General features: G+C 40.1%; 1 non-coding gene across 1 annotated transcript; it reads right to left on the bottom strand.

Moving 5' to 3' along the window:
• Positions 1–5,879: 5,879 nt before the first annotated feature.
• On the bottom strand, positions 5,880–5,986 carry LOC141616382 (small nucleolar RNA R71). Its single transcript, XR_012530733.1, has one exon. It is a non-coding gene; the product is annotated as a small nucleolar RNA R71 (small nucleolar RNA).
• Positions 5,987–6,721: the final 735 nt, after the last annotated feature.

Below are 6,721 nucleotides of genomic sequence, written 5' to 3'. Positions count from 1 at the left end.
TTGAAGCTCCTCCTAGTTCATACTTGTCAAATCTTGCAGTGAGAGCTTCAAGTGCAGCTACAGAAGGAGATTCAGCGCTCCTCCTTTGATTCCCTCTGGAATTCCCATACTCAGCCTTGTGGGTGGCTAGATCATCAATGATCTTCCACCCCTTGGTTTCTCCCAAATTCTCAGCAAATCGACCACTGGCTGCAGTATCCAAAATAGCCCTCTGATCGTCATACAGCCCATAATAGAACTGATTGCACAAGCTCCATTTTTTGAACCCATGGTGCGGTATGGTTCGCACCAACTTCTTAAAACGGACCCATGCTTCGTGGAAGTTCTCGTCTGGCCCTGCTTAAAGCTCGTGATTTGAGCTCTAATTGCATTAATCTTTGAGGCAGAAAAGTATTTCTTGTATAATGCCAAAGCCAATGAATTCCAATCGGTGATCCCATGAACGGCTCGGTCCAAATCTCTATACCACTCCCTTGCAGCATCACGAAGGAAGAAGATAAACATGGTCTCCTTGATCTGGTCTTGGGTCACGCCGGCTGGTGGGGGTATGGAACAGCAGTAGTCAATAAACGTCTCCAAATGCTTAGCTGCATCTTCATTTGCAGCTCCCCCGAACTGGTTTCTCTCAACCATATTAATGTATGAAGGCTTTGGTTCGAACTTCCTGGCATCTCCTGGTAATTCGAACCCCTTATATAAGTTTGCAGTTGTCGGCTCAGAATGACTAGCTATACTCGCTTCCTCAGCCATGACTAGAATCTCTGGAGAAGTAACTGTCTCGGCTGAAGAGGTGGAAACGGGTGAAGAATGTGTGTCTTCCTCGAACAGCTCGTTCTCGTGATAGCTTGACAGAGTACTCAGCTCTTCCTCTGTCGGTAATACCCTTGTGATCGTCTCAACTCGCGCAAAGATTTCTCTATCTCAGGATTGAATGGTACTAGTTCACCACCCTGTGACCTGCGCATAAGAAGAAACTACAAAAAGAATATAAGAAAAGTTTAAGGAACAGAAGTCCCTTAAACTAAGAAAGACTAAAAGTAAAATAACTAAAAGTTAGAACTATTGCACCCCCCGCAACGGCGCCAAAATTAGATTTATAATTTCCTTTTAAGACTAACCTAGGCTAGTGGTAACAGGGTCGAACCACAAGGAGGCAGACGTAATTTCTAGCTGTCTAATTATAGTCTAAGGTAACGATTGTCGGGGTTGAGTTGAATTGGTCTATAGCTAAGAATAAATAAAGACAGTAAATTAAAAAGACGGATTAAACAGATAAAGAAGGGGCACTAGGATGGTCGGTTCATTACAGCTTCGGCGGCAAAGATACTAAGTCGGTCTGAATCAAACACAGGTGAGGCGGGAAAACAATAGGTCCTCTCAGTCCACTCTTAACAGATAGCATCTTTCGATCTCGCTATAAGTCCCTAATATCACTAATACTGACTCTCGTCCTGAAAAGTGACTAACGGTCTAAACTATACGTATCTTTCGATCTCAGCACAGTTTAGTCATTTTAATTGGTGGTCTAACAACTGTCCCTATCTTTCGATCTAATGGGTCAGTCATAAATTAAGCATCTAACTGGTCGCATGCATTCGATTCGTTAAATACAACATTAAAATCAATTAAAACGAAAGGTAACCTCACGTGGTCAGTCGATCGACCAGGTATGGCGGTCGATCGACTGACCGCGAATTCAGTCCAATTTAATACTACGCCGCCTACGCCATAATTCGCCTACATCCTAGCACAATTGATTTAGCTACTCATGGCTATGGCTAAAATAACAATAATATTGACGGTAAAGACTACTGAATTCATGCTAAAAGTAGTAGAACAAACAATTAATATAAACGATAATTGGCTTGGGTTCTAACTAACAATTCTATAACTAACAACGCAATAAAGATGAACTGAAAGTAGAATGGAAGGAATACCGAAAATTGCAGAAGAGTAGTAACGGAATGATTAGAAGTATGAATGAAAATCCGATGCAACCAATATTCCAAACCCTAACTATGATATTCTAAAACTGAATGTGAAACTTAGATAAAAACTGGATACTAAACTGATGTTTCTAGGTTACGTTATATAGCAACTAAAGTAACCTTATTTCCTAAACCTAACATAACTTTGGGCTTCAAGATTCACGGTCTTTTAATTCTCGTCTGGAATAGCAATTTGGTCGATCGACTGCTAGGACTGGTCGATCGATCAATAGCAATGAACAAAGAGCTTCGAACCCGATAGTTGGTCGATCGATCGATGGCGTGGTCGATCGATCGCCTTGAGCTGCTACTTGACTTCTATAAACTCGTGGACTTGTCTTTTGGGCCTTGAATTGCGCACCAAGCTCGTTCCTCGGGTGAATACTTCACGTCATATGCAATGCAGGATACTCGGGGACGGATTTAGCTCGATTTCCGCTGGATTCTTCACATTTCTGCAATAATGTACAAAAATACGGAAGTAGACGGAAATAGGGAGAAATGTAGCATAAACTACATGAATGAGCTCTGAAATGCGTGTAAAATGGGATGTAAAACATCATATAAAAGACACGCATCGGCAACTCTTCCTGTCAATCTCTGGATATCTTTGACTGACTTAGGAGATTCTAACTCCAGGATGGCTTTTATTTGTTCTGGGGTGGCTTCAATCCCTCTCTTTGTCACCATGTACCCTAAAAATTTGCTTGATGACACTCCAAAGTGGCATTTGGAGGGATTGAGTTTCACATTAAATTCTTCCAGGATTTTGAAGGCTATTTCCAGGTCCTTCACATGATCTTCAGCCTTTTTTGATCTGACCACCATGTCGTCTATGTAGACCTCCATTGTGTCGTGAGTTTGGTCTGTGAACATCATATTAACCAGGCGTTGGTAGGTTACCCCTGCATTCTTCAGGCCAAAGGGCATTGCTGTGTAGCAATATATGCCTCTTTCCGTGATGAATGTAATTTTTTCCTGGTCAACTGGATGCATTTTGATTTGGTTGAATCCACTTGAGGCATCCATGAATGTTAGTAGCTCGTGCCCAGCGGTAGTATCTACGATTTCATCAATGTGAGGGAGTGGGAATGGATCTTTTGGGCAGGCTTTGTTGAGATCTGTGTAGTCTACACAGACTCTCCATTTACCATTCTTCTTTATTACCACGACCACGTTTGCCAGCCATTCAGGGTACATTACTTCTCCGATCATTCCCATGTCTAGGAGTTTGTCCACCTCTTCGTTAATGATTGTATTGCGTTCAGGGACAAATTTCCTCCTTTTCTACTGTACAACCTTGAAAGAAGTGTCAATATTGTGTTTATGGATAATAATATTAGCATCTATGCCAGTCATATCAAAGTGTGACTAGGCAAAACATCTAGACTTATTTTTGAGAAAGCTTACTAGTTCTAGTGATGTGACCATAATTGGCGCATATTTAGCCCCCGAATTACCATTGTTTCCATGCTTTTTAGTGCCTATTTGGGTCATTTCTTATCTTTAGTTCTTTGTTTTGCATATTCTTTGAGATTTTGATCCCTTGGTAGGAAAGGAGTAAGAATCTTGCATTTTCATGGCAAAACGAGGCTAAATTGATTGTATTCAATGACCAAGCATCAAGGAGAGACAAGACTAGAAGGCCTTTGTACATATCATAGTAGAAGAGCAATGTTGAGAAAAGGATCCTTGAGTCCCCGAGGAAATCCCCAAGGAATTTATGAAGAAAAGGGAAGAAAAGAAGAAGAATTGAAGCTGACCAACAATCCGAACGGATTGTACCAAATCCGCCCGTCCGTCCAGCCCAATCCGAGCGTCCCACCTTGGAATCCGCTCGGATTCCCCCAAAGACAATCCGAGCGTCCCTCTCTTGAATCCGCTCGGATTCCTCAGTCCAGATCCGGCCGTCCCGACTCCAATCCGCACGGATTTCAAGATGCAAAGACGTTTTTCATTCTTCAAGCTACGAAAAGAGAAGCCCTTCTCTCAGAAAATACCGGATTCTCCTTGCTCAACTTAAAAAGTGTAATTACTAGTTTAGCCCTTAGTTAACCCTAATGCATCCTCCCTAATTTTCACTATAAATACCCCATTAGGCTAATTAGAGGAGCATGTTCTTCTTATCAATAATTAGTGTAGTTAATATCAATCAAATCTCTCTTCAATATTGTAATCAAGTATTAATCAAGTTTTAATCCAAGTTTTAGTTCTTTAATCTCTCTCTTGTTCTTCCTTTATTTTGGGTAATTGAAGATTATTTGGGTTATTATTGGGAGATTGACAACCTCTCAATCTAGGATTCAAGTACTTCTATTATTCTTGCTTTATTATTGGAATCACTAGTTGGTATAATCTCTTAATCCCTTTTTAATTATTGTTAATCACTTTCATTTATTCATCATGTTTCATTATGTTAGTATGATTGACAACCTTTCTAGCATGATCAATATGATAATGAGTGAGTAGTCTCTTAGCTAGGGTTTAATGGGTGATTAGGGGAAACCAACATGGGGAATGATTCATGCTTAAATCAATATGCTTTCATATCTTATTTGCTTGCTTGTTTTGATCTTAATACATGCACATGTTATATTTGATGAAATGCTAAGCCTATGAATCCTTGCATTTACTATCATCTTCTATCTTTTCAATGAGACTTGTAAGACATAACCCAACTCGAGTCTTGTTAGAACATGCATGTGTTGAGTAGGAAAGATTAAGTCGACTTGTAGGTGTTGTACAATCTGATCGATTCGGCTCGGGACCCAAACTTTCCTAGGATTGTAAGATATAACCCAACTCAATCCATCACAACAATAATTGCTTGCTTATAATTTGAGAACATGTTTGTATGATCATATCCCATGATTCCCCTATGAACCCATGACACCCTAGTGCTTTTAATCAATTGTTTACACCCCTTATTTTATTCATCTTGCTAGTTTATTTTCATTGTTATTTTAGTTTAGTAACCTTCTACATCAACCCAATTTGTGACACCCCTTAGACACTACTAGTTACAATAGAATTCTCATTTCAATACCCGTCCCTTGGGATCCGACCTTTACTTGCCTCTTTACTAATTGTAGAGTTGTTTGTGGAGTATAAATTGTGTTTTGTATCGACCATTGACCAACGACCACATATGCTTAATTGTGAACACCAAATGGACTCGATCAAAAATGGCGCCGTTGCCGGGGACGGTGTTTAATTGATTTAAGATTTCTTTTATTGTTATTAGTTGTGTCTTTTTGACCTTGGGGAAGTAAAACTCCTCAAGGTTTGTTCTAATTGTTTTCGAGTTGTTTGATATTTTGCATGTCTATAAGGTTACAAAGAGATTTGTTACCTTTTGACCGTGAAATCGAAAGAACCTTGACGAATAATAGGAGACTTGTTAGGAGGAATTTGGGAGGTGTTGGTGAAGTTGTTCAACCCACTAGTGAGTTTGTCAATCCTTTCGCAATAGAAGGAGAAGAAAACCCATTACACAATATCCCACAAAATCCACCTACAATGCCTAAATTCTCGTCACACTCTATACCCACCGAGGAGGATCTACCAAATGGTACTCCTACACCGCAACATCTCACCGGTAATTTTATTGCCAAGTTCGCCTTCATCCAACTAGTTGAGAGGAGCCAATTCGGGGGAATGCCTAGTGAGGACCCTCATTCTCATATGGAAACCTTTTGCGATTATTGTGAAGCTATCTCTCAAACGGGCGTGACTCAAGACCTAATAAGATGGGTCTTATTTCCTTTTTCGTTAATCGGCACCGCAAAGCAATGGTTGAAGGGCCTTGATAAGGCCACCCTTGGAATAGATTCTTGGAAGAAGCTAGCTCTAGCTTTCTACAAAAAATTCTACCCACCGGAAAAGACTAACATGCTAAGAGCTCAAATTACGGGTTTTAAGCAAAGGGATGAAGAATCTTTGTATGAAGCTTGGGAGCGGTTCAAAGGTATTTGTCGCTCATGTCCTCACCATGGACTTAGCGAATGGTTTTTAGTGCAACAATTTTGGAATGGTTTATATGAAGATTCAAGGAACATTCTCAATATGGGATCAAATGGAATGTTCACCGAAGTTGATGACAATCAAACATGGAACAAGATTGAGGAAATGGCGGTCCATAATTCACAATATAGTAGGCCTCGCAAGGCTACTAGAGGAGGAAAGTATGAAGTGGACTCCGTTACTCAATTGGGTGCTCAACTTAGTGCTCACATTGACACAATCAACTTGAAGTTTGAACAAGCTATGGCTAGACTTGAGGAAAACTCAAAAACATCAAAGCATCATGTCAATGCCATGACGGCATCCTCATCAATCCCAAGTGGGATATGTGAGAATTGTGGAACTTTGGGTCATGACTCAAGTGAGTGTAGGGGAACAACCGAACAAGTTAATGCTTTCCAAGCTTACAAAAGTGGTACCCCTTATTCAAATTTTTACAATGAAAACACCAAGTTCCATCCAAATCTCTCATACAAAAGCCAAAATGTTCAAAACCCTCAAACAACATACACTCCACCACCCATGAGAAATCAAAATCAAAGACCCTTTTACAATCAAAACCAAGGTTACCAAAATCAAAATCCATACAATCACCAAAATGACCAAGGTTTTGATGTCCAAAAAGCGGTCCTCCAAATGCAAAAGAATCGACAAGAATTTTTCACTCAAATGCAAAAAGATAGCCAAGCAAAAGATACCACCATCAACAA

The sequence above is a fragment of the Silene latifolia genome, chromosome 11 (genome assembly GCF_048544455.1).
Source record: "Silene latifolia isolate original U9 population chromosome 11, ASM4854445v1, whole genome shotgun sequence".
In the NCBI taxonomy this organism is placed as follows: Eukaryota; Viridiplantae; Streptophyta; class Magnoliopsida; order Caryophyllales; family Caryophyllaceae; genus Silene; species Silene latifolia.
This window is presented reverse-complemented; position numbering and strand designations above follow the sequence as displayed.